The following is a 14878-nucleotide window of genomic DNA, read 5'->3' as shown; positions in this document are numbered from 1 at the left end:
TGGCAAGATGCCATCCTGCTGGGGCACTGGGGTGGCCCCGCTCCCTACGCACCCGATCTAGTCAGTATCTCGGGCTCGGGCTCCAGCGAGGGCATCAGCTTCCCAACTGCCCGGGGTTGTGCCATGTGAACGGAGATGAAAACCAGGGAGGGAGGAGTAGCTCAGGCTCTTGCAGGTGAATCCAAAGGTCTTTCCACATCCGCTGCCCCCACAGAGGCGTGGGCACGAGCTTCCACCCCCCAGCTTCCCCTGCTCAGAGCTGCCAGGTTAATCCCTTTAAAACAGCCCAGCTGTCGTTGCCAAGGGTTAAAGGCCACGGCTCGCTCACGAGCAATCGCTGGCCCGATGACTTAGAGCTCAGCCCACTGGTTGGTGCACTGGCCGCCCGGTGCCAGAGGCTGCAGAGGCCGTACCCGGACTATGCCAGGTGAGTATTAGAAGTCATCCCAAACCCCCAAATCCCTACAAAGGCTCACACGTCTCTCACCTTCTTTTTTTTTTATTTTATTTAAAAAAAAATTTTTTTTTTCAACGTTTATTTATTTTTGGGACAGAGAGAGACAGAGCATGAACGGGGGAGGGGCAGAGAGAGAGGGAGACACAGAATCGGAAACAGGCTCCAGGCTCTGAGCCATCAGCCCAGAGCCCGACGCGGGGCTCGAACTCACAGACCGCGAGATCGTGACCTGGCTGAAGTCGGACGCTTAACTGACTGTGCCACCCAGGCGCCCCCGTCTCTCACCTTCTTAAGGGTTGCACCTTATCAATCACGGCTTTGGGGACAGCACGAGTCTTACCAGACAATCCCCCCAAACCTCCCAACGGCGCCTGGGCTTTGGGTTTTCTGTAGATAAATCCATCTTTTCCTTTGTAGGTGCGTCAGGAAAGTCCCTGCAGCAGAGGCAGACCTTTGCTTGTTAACATTGTATCAGCAATGCCTTGGGTCCGGGTCACTGATGTGGGGAAGGAGAACGGGGACAGGTCCCCAGCCACCACCCCACGACAGAGGGAGGGCGGGGCTGCGCAGGTAGCTTTGGGGGAGCCCTGGACACGTTCATCGCTGTCCCTCCCACACGAAGGCAAATTGATCTTAGCTGTCAGAAACCCGTATTGTCGGTCTTTTCTTCGAATCTCCTGGAGATGAGGGGCTTTTGTAGGCATGCATTTTTGCCAAACCACTAGGGTAAAACAGTAACTCTCTGTAAATGACAGTAGACTTGACAATGGTCAGGGTTAGAGATCTGATGACAGTTTGTTATAGCACACGGGGCAAGGGAGCCTCTCCGGCAGTCCGCATTTTATTTGTTTTTATTTTTTTTAAGTTTATTTATTTATTCTGAGAGGGAGAGAGAGAGAGAGAGATCCAGCCAGAGGGAGAGGGGCGGAGAATCCCAAGCTGTCAGCTCAGAGCCTGACGTGGGCTCGAACCCACGAGCCGTGAAATCATGACCTGAGCCGGTCACTCAACTGACCGAGCCACCCAGGCGCCCCCGCCAGTCTGTATTTTAAAAGTCTCTTGCCTCCTTTTTGCCTTCAGTCTCTGTGGGCAACGTTTGGGTTATCTCCCGGGATGTTTACATTTACAGACCAGACTTAACCTCCAGGGACAAAGAAAGAACGCAAATTGTCTCTTAGGACTTTTGGGGTAACTGCTATTTAAAATTTTTCCGTAAAGGGGCACCTGAGTGGCTCAGTCGGTAAAGCGGCCGACTTCAGCTCAGGTCATGATCTCGCGGTCTGTGAGTTCGAGCCCCGCGTCCGGCTCTGTGCTGACAGCTCAGAGCCTGGAGACTGTTTCGGATTCTGTGTCTCCCTCTCTCTCTGGCCCTCCCCTGTTCATGCTTTGTCTCTCTCTGCCTCAAAAATAAATAAATGTTTGGAAAATAAAATAAAATAAATTAAAAAATAAAAATAAAAAATAAAAAATTTCCGTAAGTTAGGGGTCAGAAAGCAGGGCGCATTTTGTCTGTTTCCTCATCATTTGCTGCAACATCACCCTCTCCAACTTCATCGGTTTCTCAGAGATTCCGCCTCTTAGTGTCCCAGTCCGGCTGTGTCACAGTGCTGGGGTCTTAACCTTAACCAGCTTGCGCCCTCCCTGGGTTGCAGACGGCAGGCCGAGGCCTCTAGTTCATCACCCTGGTCTCCCTCCCAGCTCGTCTGCCAGCCTGAGACCAACAGAGCAATGGACACCACGCATCTTTCTCTAACCTCGGCAATTCTAACTTGCTTCCCCCCCCCCTTTTTTTTTTTTAGTTTACTTATTTGAGTGTGAGCTTTAGTTTGCTTATTTGAGTGTGAGACAGTATGAGCAGGGGAGGGGCAGGGAGCAAGAGAGAAAGAGAGCGAGAATCCGAAGCAGGCTCCACGCTCAGCGCAGAGCCCCACGCGGGGCTCGATCCCACGCCCCGGCGATCATGACCTGAGCCGAAGTCAAGAGTCTGACGCTTAACCGACTGAGCCACCCAGGCGCCCAGGCCATTCTAACTTTCTAACTGGAGCTGCAGCCTCGGGGCCCGCGGAACTGCTCGCGGCAGAGGTCGGCCCACCGGGGCCCCCGTGGCTTCCCTCCTCTTCCGCAGGGCACCACGTGCCGCTCTGCCGAGGAGCACGGACGACGGCTGGCGTCTTCGGGCGTCCCCTGTGTTCACACGGCCAAGTTGGGATATCCGCACCATCCCCCCCATCTGCGAAGGGTGGGGACTGATCCAGGAAGAGGCAGGTCATTCTAGGTTGGTAGGTGGCAGTGTTAATAAGCCAAAGGAACTTACATACGAGGCCCGTCTTGGGCAGCAGCAAGACGAGTGGGTCCCCTCGCTGCCCGCCAGATCTCATAAGTTTACACAGAAAGAGGCCTTAACCGGGTACAGTCGTGTATACCGCGCAGGGCTACAGCCTTGGAGCAGCCTCCGGGAGCGGGAGAGGCACGCTTCAGAGAGCCTTGAACTCCTCCAGGCCTCGGCTCAGCTCTTCTCTCTTCCCGGGACGCCCTCCCTCTACCTCTAACCCACCCCTGCCTCCCCTCGGGGACTGCCTGTCTCGCCCTCTTGCAGTAGCCGGGGTCCCCGTCACTCCGCTGCCACACCGGTACCGGGTCCCTCAGCGTGTCTGGGCCTCCGCTCCCTTATCTTGCAGAACGGGGCTCCCACTTCTGTCTTAGAATCGCTGTCGGGGTTAAAAGGGACCACGCGTGTCCGAGGCGCAGGGGCCCCCAGACTCCTACAGAAGCTGTGCCCTCCCAGAGCTTCCCGGGGCTCTGTCACAACCGTGAGGAGAAGCCCCTCCTTGTCCTCTGCCCTGAGGCTTGGGTGTGGCCCCGGTGTAGGAGTGCACACGACACGGATCCAGATGTGGCCCTCCGTCTGGCTCACGTTCGCTCGATGACCCCTCATGGGGTCGCGCGTTCGGGGCCCCTTGGAGACCAGTATGCGCACCTGAGAAATACCCACCAAGGCCCGGATCCCCGGGAGACTTGCCCCGGCCTCCCGGGAACCTGTCAGAGATAACACAGTCTTCCCCCTCCCGACGCACAGGCGACTGAGCCACAAGATCTAATTAAAGGCTAGCTGTCGGGGCGCCTGGTGGCTCAGTGGGTGTCGGGCTCTTGATTTCAGCTCAGGCCGTGACCTCGCGGTTCGCAGGCTGGGGCCCCGAGGTACAGAGCCTGCTTGGGATTCTCTCCCTCTCTCTCTCTGCCCCTCCCCTGCTTCTGCTCTCTCTCTCTCTCTCTCTCAAAATAAATAAACATGAAAAAAAAGAAAAGGTCAGCTGTCAGGTGCACGCAAGCCCTTTGATGGCACTGGTCACCTCGCTGTGTAAGTAAGGTCTGCAGACGAAAGTTCCCGACTTCACGGAGAATAACCACCCAGTTAGGTCATCGTCAGCTCCACCCGCCGTCAGTGGGTCGCCCTGAGCAGAGCTGCGTAAAGCTTATGGAGTGGCCTCCTTCGCTTCCCGGTCTGAAAGGGCCTTCTCAGCCCGGGAGATACTTTACTGTCCCTCCTCCACCTTCCAAACCGGGGTGTGGGAGGCCCAAACTCAGGGCCCTGGAGCCTCGCCCAGTGTAGGTGACTCACTGCCTGGTTCTGCCTCCCTCCTCGGTGACCTCCGGACTGTCCTTAGCTCTTCCCTGACAGCTCGACCTGGAGGCCGCCAGGGCCGGGTGTGGGGGAACTTCCCCCTCATCCTAGCTCCCTTGACCCTTGAGAGCAGCAAGGAAGGGTGGGCTCAGACCGGACCCCCCCCCCTCCGGGTTCCGACTCCAGCTCTGCCCCTAATGCCCTGTGTTCCCTTGGCATTTTGTCTGAGCCTCGGTTTCCACATCCGTAAAATGGGTCTGAGGGTCATTTCCCAAAACGGAGCAAACCGATTCCTTTGCGCCACGCCTGTCCCTGAAAATGACCGAAAATACTGGACAAAACATTCCGAAACTTTGTTTAAAGCATCAAAAAGCTGGAAAAGTGGGACCGCACAGATCATAGCCCTTTAGGGTAAAGGTGACCTGGGAGAGACGCTGGCCCTCTGGGGTTACAAGCACAGAAGCTTGTGGCTGAGGGGGTAAAGGCGGGGGGGGGGAGGGTCCTCATCTGGGCATCTGCCAAAGCACAGACCTCTTGGGGGTGGGGGGGAGGTTGTCTTCATCTCAGGCCTTAGAGAGTCCTCGCAAGTAATTTTCCAAGTGTGCGTGCAGCTTCCCTTCCTGGCCCTGGGAGGGAGGGCTGGCCCCACTCCCAGAGGAGGGACAGAGGGCACGGACAGGAGCCTGGCCAGGGGACCTGGGCTCTATGTGGCCGCAGCAAGTAGGAGTGTGGGGTGGGACCAGGTGGGACAACAGCAGCCCTGACCCCTGGGGGGACCTGGGCCAGCTCTCTGCAGGCTCGGCACAAACACTGCCCCGGGGATCTCTGGGCCCATAAACATCCGCTGGCCCAGCAGGTGCACACCCAGCCCCGGAGGCCCCGGAAACCCAGACCACCTCTGCACGAAATCACCCCCTCCCGGAGGCCTCTGCACCGGCCCAGAGGGGCCGGCAGGAGCTGCCCGGAACCCAGACACCCCCCAGCTAATCAGGTGACACTCCCCATGCTGCGCCCTGGTTCCCCCACCTACAAAATGGGAGCGTAGTCCTCTTGCTAAAGGGAGCCTGCCTTGGGGTCCATCTCCCCCATGGGAACGGGCCCCTCTTCCCAACATAGGCACCGGGCGGGAGAAGCCCTGAGCTGCACCCCCAGAGGCACAAACGGGGCGGGGCTGAGCTGCGTCCCACCACAACTTTTGACACACAACCTCCTTGCCCAGCTGGGATCCCTCGGGCCTCAGGGAGCTCGCCACTCTGCCACTCCAGCTCTGACCACTGGGCCCCGTGTCCGTGCCAGGGTCACCTAAGCAGGTCCGCCACCAGGTTCTCCACCCCACATGTGGATGTGCTTGCTGCCTGTGCCCCGAGGGCCCCTGCGCCACGCGGCAGTGACTGGGGGCACCCAGTGCCATGACACGTCTGGTGTCTACCTGGCCCAGCACTGGCTGCGGGCCCTGGGGGAGCTGCAGAGACCCAGCTTCTCCGCCACGCCTGGGCTGGCCAACCGGGACCCCAACCGCACCTTCACCAGCGACTTCCTCACACAAGTGTCCTCCAGGCTGGCCCAGCCCCTCGGCCTGGCACTGAGTCCCCGCCTCAGACGGTCGCGGTAGACTTCAAGCTGATCAGGGCTTCCTCTGAGTTCCCCACACCCACGGTTTGCCTCCGACCAGCCCCATAGGCTGCATTTACCTGTCCGGAACCCCAACAGCTCTTCCTCCTCCACTAGATGCTCACTGGGCCCCATCTCCGAGCCGGGCTTTGGTCAGCTCAGGTGAAAAAATGGGGAATAAGACTGAGGTGTTGTCCTTAGCCCACTGGGGGACACAGAGGAAACCCGCAGCAACCACAACCCAAGAGGCTAAATGTAGGGGAGGGGGCAACATGAAGCATCTAGCATGGCCAAGGGCAGCCATGGAGGGCTTCCTGGAGGAGGTTATATCTCAGCCAAGCCCCAGAGGGTGAGTAGAGGTTAACTAGGAAAAGAGAGGAGAGGAGATTCCGGGAAAGGGTCCGGCAGGTGCAAAGGCCTGGAGGTGCGGCTGCAGTGAAAACTGATGAAGCAGGTGGGGCTGGGCTGAGGGTTTGGATTTTATGGGGCCAGTGGGGAGCCGGTGGGGGTCCTAAGCAGGGCAGGGACGGCCACAGTGGCACAGAGAAGAGGCCTTGAGCTGCTCTGTCTCTCCTGCAGGGTCTCGGAGGCTTCACCCCTCCTTGCAGCATGAGGCCGTCATCCCATTAAACCTCTGATCACTGACTGAGACTCTTAGGGGGCTGACACCCCATTCCTGCTCCTGCAGTGCCAGGGCCAACCTGGATGACCCCTGCAAGGTGACAAGGGCCCGAGAACTGAACCAGCTGCCGGGGCCCCAGGCCTCAGGCCGGGCCTTCGGCTTTGTCCTTGACCTGCACAGCAGCACGGCCAACACGGGCACCTGCCTCATCGCAGAAGCTGCCCACAGAGGGTCTTGCCATGCACCTGTGCCACCACCAGGTGGCCCTGGCCCCTCGGGGACAGTGGGGAAGGGGACTGCTGGGAGGGTGCCAGTGCCTCCCCTGGCCCTCTCCTTGGGCTCCAGTCAGGGCCTGCCACCTGCAAGTCCTCCAGGCCCTCTGGTCCCTTCCTTCCCCCCTCCCTGCCAGAGGGTGGAGGGAGGCTGGGCTGGGGTGGGTAGTGCCCCGTGCTCCCTCCATGCTCTCCCCACGCCTCAGTTTCCCCTTCTTGGGGGTCTGACCCACCCCTCCTGTCCCTCCACCCCCACTGCAGAGCCCCAAGGTGCCCTGCCCAGCCCTGTACCAGCTGCCGGGGTGGGGGAGTTATAGCCTGGACCCCTCGGCCAAGAACGGAATGAGTAGACTGCCACCTCAGGAGAAATGGGTGAGGGGGCGGGGCTTGGAAGGGCGGGGCCGCGTGATAGGCAGGGTCAAGGACCTGGGGTTAGAGCACTCCTCTCTGGGGCACCCGCCTGACCCCTCTCCTCCTGGTCCCCAGTCCTGGAGCTGGGCCCCCAGCCTCAGGGTGTGCTGCGAGCAGGACGAGGATCCTGGTGGCCAAAGTCCTGGACTTCATCGAGCTCTTCACCCAGGGTGAGATCTGCAAGGACTTGCTGGGAAACTGAGACCCAGAGAGGCGAGGGCCCGACCCGGGGACCCTGGAGCCAGGCTCACGGGTGGGCTGGGGACCAGCCTTGGGTGGCCCCCACGGCCCACTGTGTCCTGGGCCTGGAGGAAGGGACAGGCTCACACACCCAGCCTTTGGCCCAGGCACAGCCTCTCCTGCTTTAAGCACATGGAACGGGCAGCGTGGACCGGCCACGCACGGAGGCTGGGGACCGGGCATCCTCAGCTGCAGGTGCGTGTGTGTTGTTGTGGGGAGATTCCTGGGTCACAGCTTTGGTGGCAGAGGCAACTGAGGCCCAGAGGCAGGGACCACGGGTGCCTCCCACAGGGTCATCAGGACCTCAGAATCAGGATCAGAACACGAGGCTGCCCCCTCCCCCCACCAATGCCCTGCCCCTACAGCCTCCCTGGAACCCCACGGACAGGCCTGGCATTCGGGGCCACAGTGATCTGCCCGGTGCCTGCAGAGGCCAGGAGGGGCTCCTCGCAGCCTGGCCACTGAAGGCAGAGGGAGGTGATACGGAGCGGGCACCACCCAATCCACCTGCTTGTGGGTGCAAACATGGAGCCTGTCTTTATTTTCCAAGTACTTCCCCGAGCGTCCCTCTGCACGTTAGCAGGGAATCCGGCATTCCTTCTGCAGGCCTTCCCTTCCTGAATGTCACAGGAGTCTGGCCTCCCCGCTTCTGGGCCTGGCCTGGCGGGGAGGAGATTGGGAAGATTGCGCCGCCCACCGGCTACCGCTCTGCCCGCTGCCACGTGGGGTCGCTGTCACACTAGGTGCACGCCCTCCGCGGCCTTCGAGTCCTGCCGTGTCCAGGCCACAGGCCTCCCCACGCTGGGTGCCCAGCCCTAGCCTCCTTAGTAACCGTTCTCCAAGTGTCCCAACTGGCCTTCGGGGGGCGGGACGGGCTTCAGAGGGGGCCACATGCTCTGTTGGCACCAGCCCTCCCCCTGCCACGGCAAAGATCTGTCCCCCAGCCCAGTAAGCAGCCACAGCCCCCTCCTTCAGTGGTGAGTCCCGGCGGGACAGCATCGGAGTGACCCAGCAGACAGACCTGGTATGCACCGGGGGCGCAGCAGAGGCTGGGCACAAAAAAGAAAGAATTTGACATTTCAAAAATTGTTTAAAGAACCAGGGTAACAGGGCACCTGGGTGGCTCAGTCAGTTGAATGTCTGACTTCAGTTCAGGTCACGATCTCGCGGTCCGTGAGTTCGAGCCCCGCGTCCGGCTCTGTGCTGACAGCTCCGAGCCTGGAGCCTGCTTCAGATTCTGTGTCTCCCTCTCTCCCTGCCCCTCCTCTGCTCATGCTCTCTCTCTCTCTCTCTCGCTCAAAAATAAATAAACATTAAAACATTTTTTTTAAAAGAACCAAAGTAACAATTGTAGGAAAAATCAGCCACTGGTTGGGGTTTTTTGCTGTTGTTAAAGCTTCGTGTTTGATTTTGAGGTGTTCTCTTACTTATAACAACACCGTAGTGGAGGGGCAACATCTTTTCGGCGTTTAGGGCCGGGGGCCCATCCATCGTCCTTACAGAGGCAGAGCCATGACAGTTATTCCGAGTGATTTCTCCCACAATTTAAAAATGTATTTGATAGGCCATTATATTATGTTTACTCCGTGTCAGACGCTGTTAAGCACTATTAGCCGTTTACCTTAAACCTCAGGAGGATAGGAGAAGACACCATAATTCCTGTTTTTCTTTTTTTTTTTTTTTTAATTTTTTTTCAACGTTTTTATTTATTTTTGGGACAGAGAGAGACAGAGCATGAACGGGGGAGGAGCAGAGAGAGAGGGAGACACAGAATCGGAAACAGGCTCCAGGCTCCGAGCCATCAGCCCAGAGCCTGATGCGGGGCTCGAACTCGCGGACCGCGAGATCGTGACCTGGCTGAAGTCGGACGCTTAACCGACTGCGCCACCCAGGCGCCCCATAATTCCCGTTTTACAGAGGAGGAAGCTGAAGAACAAAAAGGTTAAGTGACTTGCTCAAGGTCACCCAGCTAGCAAGGATTTGAACCTCTACTATCTGTGCCCTTAACCACGAGGCTACACTTCCATAATGACAACTGTCTTTCTAAGGCAACTTGTGTCTCCATTCTAAACACAGAGCCAGGGGCATCTCGGCAGACACCCTGTCACATTGGTTGAGAAAGTGAAGCAGTGACTGGATGAGGCCATCGGTGAAGGGCATCTCTTGGGCACTGCCTGCTGGGTGTGGGTTGCCCCCACAGGGGCCAGGGCAGAGGTCGGCCCCAGCAACCTTGGCCGGAGGCTCTCTTCCCGGGACTGAGGCTTCCAGACCCTACAGCCCGGTATAGCCATCTTCCAGATGTCCGGTGGTGAGGATGTGCTCTGTGAGGGGCGGGGGGGTCTGCCGTGTACCCCATGGTCATCAACAAGGCCACCTACTATGAAAAGGGCATTGCCTCCATTCAGGCGGAGAAGCTCACGTTCTCCGTGCCTGCCCTGCCGCGCTGGCCGTCACCCCCACCCCAGCCCCTGACCCAGGCCGGACCCGCACAGCCTCAGCCCTCCCATCTGAACAATGGGTCCCGAGCCACAGTCTTGCTCCCAGGGCACCCCTTTGCCTTCTGCTGTATACCATGTTTCTGGCCATACCCCCATGCCTCCGTACCTCAGTTTCCCATCTATAAAATGGAAGATGTCCAGGGGTTGATGGTTCATGTCCTCTGTCCTTCATGGTCCTTCTCTGTGACCTCAGGGTCTGGCCCAGGGTGGTCTTGGACATGCTGTGTGTCCTGGGGCCAGTGATGGCTGTCTCTGTACAGCCTACCGGTGCCCAGGGGGAAGATCCCACTTGGAGTCAACAAAGGGCCTTCCAGAAGAGGCCACGACCCAGGGGGGGGGCCTCCCAACCTGCCTGCACTCCTGGGGCTGGAGTATCAGTCTGAGAGAGCAGAAGCCCATGCACATGCCTACCCAGGCACTGTGTGTGTGTGTGTGTGTGTGTGTGTGTGTGTGTGACTGCACACACATGTGTTTCCAAGAACTTCAATACCTTGGGTGTCCTTCTGAGGAGGTCTTTATGTGGCTGGGCACACAGCCCAGATGTGCATTTCCAATGTATAATGAGCCCGGTGCCCATGGGGACTCAGGGGGAGTCAGGGCTGGGGAAGGGGTGCAGCTCGACAAGGCTGTCCCCACCCAGGACAGCCGCCCGGGGGCAGGGACGCAGGGAAGAGGTACCTTGGCCTGGGGTAGGGGGAGTCCTACCAGGGGGGCTGGAGGTCCTCAGCACCCCAAGAGGGAGCGGGCGCGGGGTCTGCTGCTGGGTCCCCTCGGTCCTGACCCAGGCCCTCTCTGGGGGGCGTCCACACAGGCCAGACTGGACACAGCCCACAGCTTCTGCACCCACCTGAGCCTGACAGGCCGCGGCTCCTGCCTGACAGCGGGGCCGGGGGGCCCAGAGCGCCATCCTCGGGAGGCGTCTCCCTCCGGCCCCTCTGCACCCTCGCCTGGCCCATCCATCTCCCCGCGGCCACAGCTGCCACGCGGCCTCCTGCTATTGAGCAGCGAGATGAGAAGGTGTGAAGGATATGGGGGCGCCAGGGACGGGCTGGAAGGCAAGATGGATGAGGGGGCAGGGGGGCCAGCAGGCGCCTCCGGCGGGAAGGGCAGGCCGGCCGGGGAGGAGGCTGTGCAGAGAGGCGCGCCTGTGTGCGAGGCGTGTGTGAGAGAGAGCGCGCGTGCACCCATGCACACGGCAGCTTGTGCACGTGTGCACACGAGTGGGTGTGGGGCATGGGGCCCGGGGTTCATCTGTGTGCAAGTGGGCTGGCCCGTCAGTGTCCTCACCTACATGCGTGGAGGGGGCGTTTCCCATCACACAGAGCAGAGCTGCGTGCAGGTGCACGCGCACGTGTGCACACACACACACACACACACACACACACCAGTGGCCAACAGGACCCTGGGCTGGCCCACTCCTGGGAGTCCAGGCTGAGGGGGAGCCAGGAGGATTGGTGGGAATCTCCCAAAACCATCATCCCTCCCTCTCCCTCCTCCCCACCCCCCCCCCCGCCCCACTGTGGATCCTGGGACGGCGTGGCGTGGCCGGTCACACACCTCACTGGGTGGCCCCTGATAGCCGCTGGGACCCTCCCAAGCATGGAGAACCGCCCCCCTCATCCTGCCCCACAGCAAACCCCAGAGCTGGGCATGGGCCTACCTCTCCCAGCTTGGCAGGCAGGGATCTGGGCTACAGGAGACCAAAGCAGGAGGCACCCCTAAGCGGAGGGAGGAGAGGTCTGCCCCCGGGGAATCAGGCTCTGGGAGGAGCTGGGTGTCATTCTTGGAGAGAAGCAGTCCTTCCGACCCGCGGTCCCTCCATGCCCACTGCCAGGCATGGGCCTCCGCCTCCCTCACGTCCCCAGTGCCACACTCTGGAGGAGGTGTGTTGGGGTGGGGGGGTCTAGTCTGCCTTGGGGACCCCAGTCAACCGGGCCCAGCCCAGCCTGAGGTGCTGTCCCCTAGTGCCGGCCTGGGGGCTGGCCTGGAACACTCCCTCCCAGAGTGAGCTCTCCTGGGGTCTAGCCCGATGACCCTCCCTGGGCAATCAGGCGGCAACGAGATGGCCAAGCAGCACTCTCATCTGACAGCAACCAGCTTTGTGCCTTCCTGTGCCTTCCTGACCGGTGATCCAGGTGTCCCTGAATGCCGGGCCTGGATGGGCGTGGGCAGCCTGGAGAAGGCGCCTGGTCGGGCTGCAGAGAGCAGGCTGACCTGTGGGCAGAGCAGACACCCGCCCCAGAGACCTGTGACCTGGGCCGGCCTCCCACCCCGTGGGGACTACTTAGGCCCCGTCAATCAGGATGGGAACAGTTTACTGCTGTCCATCCCAGAGAGAAGAGATTATGCGCGCAGTTGGGGAAACTGAGGCACGGGGGCTGTCGGGAATCCACCAGCATCGCACAGCTCCTCGGGCCCCAGCCATCAGCCAGACCGGCCTCCTGCCATCTGGTCCAGGAGCTCTGCCTCTTCCAGCACTTGCTGAGGCTGCCCCCTTGTGATTCCCAGTTTCCCAGGCGATGCCACACCAGCAGCAGCCTCAGGTCAGGGGTTGAGGTCCTGGTGAGAGGGCATCACCTCTGCCATCAGCCCTCACGCTCCTGCGGCTACTGCGGCCTCCCCGGCCTCCGCCAGGCCTTTTCAGTGCCCAGCCCTCCAGTCACCGGGCCTGGGCCCCTGCGGACCGCCCAGCCGGGTCCTCCAAAAGGGCCCCCACTCTGCGCCTGGGTCCATTGATCAGGAGTGGCTGAGGGGCTCCTAGCTGGGAAAGGGAGGGAGCCGGGAGGGGGGACCGGGAAGGGAGGGGGGGAGGAGGCTTTGCAACGTCAGAGCCTTCCCACCTGCCCTCCTCCCACACAGCACCACTCCTGGAGCTGGACAAGCCCGGCCAGCAGCCTGGTGCAGTCTGAGGGTGGTTTGGAGACGGGGCCCTGCATACCACAGGGCCAGAGTAGCCTGCCTGCAGAGACCAGGTGCCTGACTCCGGTGGAGAACCAAGACGTGAGTGATCGCTTGGAGGGAAGCACGGTCCCGCAGAGCTGAGCTGTGCCGCTGAATGGGCCGGGAGACCAGGAGCGTCTGACCACCAACCCAGCAGGCAGGGACTCCTCAGGTGACAGCTGCAGCTGGCCTGCACTGAGCAGGACTTCTCCAGGAGCCAACGTCCAGGCCGTCCCCATGGCAGGTACGGTGTAGGCAGCCGAGGTGGCCCCGTGACTGGGCTCAGGCTCCAGGGTGAATGGGGCGGGGCAGGGACTGGGTGGGGGGACCAAGGAAACCCTTCTGGATCCAGGTCTTGGGCAAGAGGGTGGGGCAGGGGCACCCCACGCTAAGGCCTCAGATCCCACCAGGGCAAGGTTGATGGGCTCACAGCCGCCCATGTACAAATATGGGGGTGCTGATGGGCCGGGGTACAGAGCCATTTCTGGGAAGGGAGAGCCTTCTCAGGCATGAGTGACCTTGGACCTGTCCCTTCCTCTCTCTGGGCCTCACCCATTGAGTACCAAGGTCTAACTTCCCCTCCAGACCTGGCTCCATGCTTGTGGGAAATTGTCAACTCCTGACCCCAAGGGATGCCAGCTTTTAGAGGAACCAGACAGAGAAGGGGCCCCTCCTGAGTTTCTGAGAGCACTCAGGGGTGGCACTTTGACCAAGATGGGCAGGGGGTGAGCTCATAGAAGACTTGGGAGCCAGTGACCAGCCCGTGAAGGCCCCAGACCCAGGGAAGCCATGAGCCTCTCCCCTGGGGACCCATGGACCTTTGGGGTTGTCATCAGTTACCCAGACGATAGACCTGCCCCACCCAGCAGGGCAGCTGAACAACGGGCAGTTGCCCATGTGGTGGCCTGGTCCAGGTGGTGGGGACATCAGCCCGTCTACACTTCATGCCCCTCTGGGAGATGCAGACCTGATGCGGTCCATCCCTCTCGGAAAGACCCCCACCCACTCCCGGGGCTGTTCATACGTGGCCCTCGGGGCTGAGAAATATGGGACCGCAGGCCCTGAGCCCCACACTCCAATGAAGCACCTACTATGTGCCAGCTCTGGCCAGGCTGCGTGCCTGTTAGCTCATTACACGTAGACCACCCCGGGAACGTCCCTCCACCCATCCCTCTATCTGTCTGTCCATCCATCCATCCATCCAACACCAAAATCCACCTCTGCCCAGGGGATCTCAGTTCCACCAGGCTCTTGGCCACTTAGGGGGCTGCTAGAAACTAATAGTCCATTTTACAGGATGTTTTTTTTCTGGTTTTAATGTTTAACTTGTAAAACATACATAACATAAAAATTACCATTTGGGCCATTAAAAAAATTTTTTTGTCTATTTATTTTTGAGAGAGAGAGAGAGACAGCACGTGCAAGGGAGGGGCAGAGAGAGAAGGAGACACAGAATCTGAAGCAATCTCTAGGCTCCGAGCCCAACGCGGGGCTCGAACCCACGAACCGCGAGATCATGACCCGAGCCAAAGACGGATGCCTAACCAACTGAGCCACCCAGGGCCCCCACCCCCCATTTGAGCCATTTTTAAGGGTACAATTCGGTGACGTTAGGTACGTTCACAAGGCAGCCGTCGCCACCATCCGTCTCCAGAACTTGCATCTGGCAAAACTGAACCTCTGTCTCCATGAGACGCTCACCCCCTGTCCCCCTCCCTCCATCCCTGGCACCCACCGTTCTTCTTTCTGTCTCTGAAGCTGGCTGTCGTAGGGACCTCTCACAAACGGAAGCACACGGGATTTGTCCTTTTGTGTCCGCCTGGCTTATTTCACTTAGCGTGACGTCCTCAAGGTCCCCCCAAGTCACAGCACGCTGCAGAAGCCCCTTCCTGTTTGAAGCTGAAGACGGTTCCATTGTCTGGCTAGACCACGCCTTGCTTATCCATTCCTCCGTCAGTAGACACTTGGGTTGCTGTCACCTTCGGGCTGTCGGGAATCGTGCTGCTGTGAACACTCACGCACATGTCTCTGTTCAGGTTCCGGCTCTCGGTTCCTTTAGTGCATTTCTCCAGTTCTAGGTAACTCCCCAGAAGTGGCCTGGCTGGATCCTACACTCATTGTGTCTTTCACAGCAGAGGCTCCGTCTTGTACCCCATCAGCGATGCAGAGGGTTCCAATTTCCACACGCCCCCACCAACACTTGCA

The sequence above is a fragment of the Felis catus genome, chromosome D1 (genome assembly GCF_018350175.1).
Source record: "Felis catus isolate Fca126 chromosome D1, F.catus_Fca126_mat1.0, whole genome shotgun sequence".
NCBI lineage: Eukaryota > Metazoa > Chordata > Mammalia > Carnivora > Felidae > Felis > Felis catus.
Note: the sequence above shows the minus strand (reverse complement) of the source record.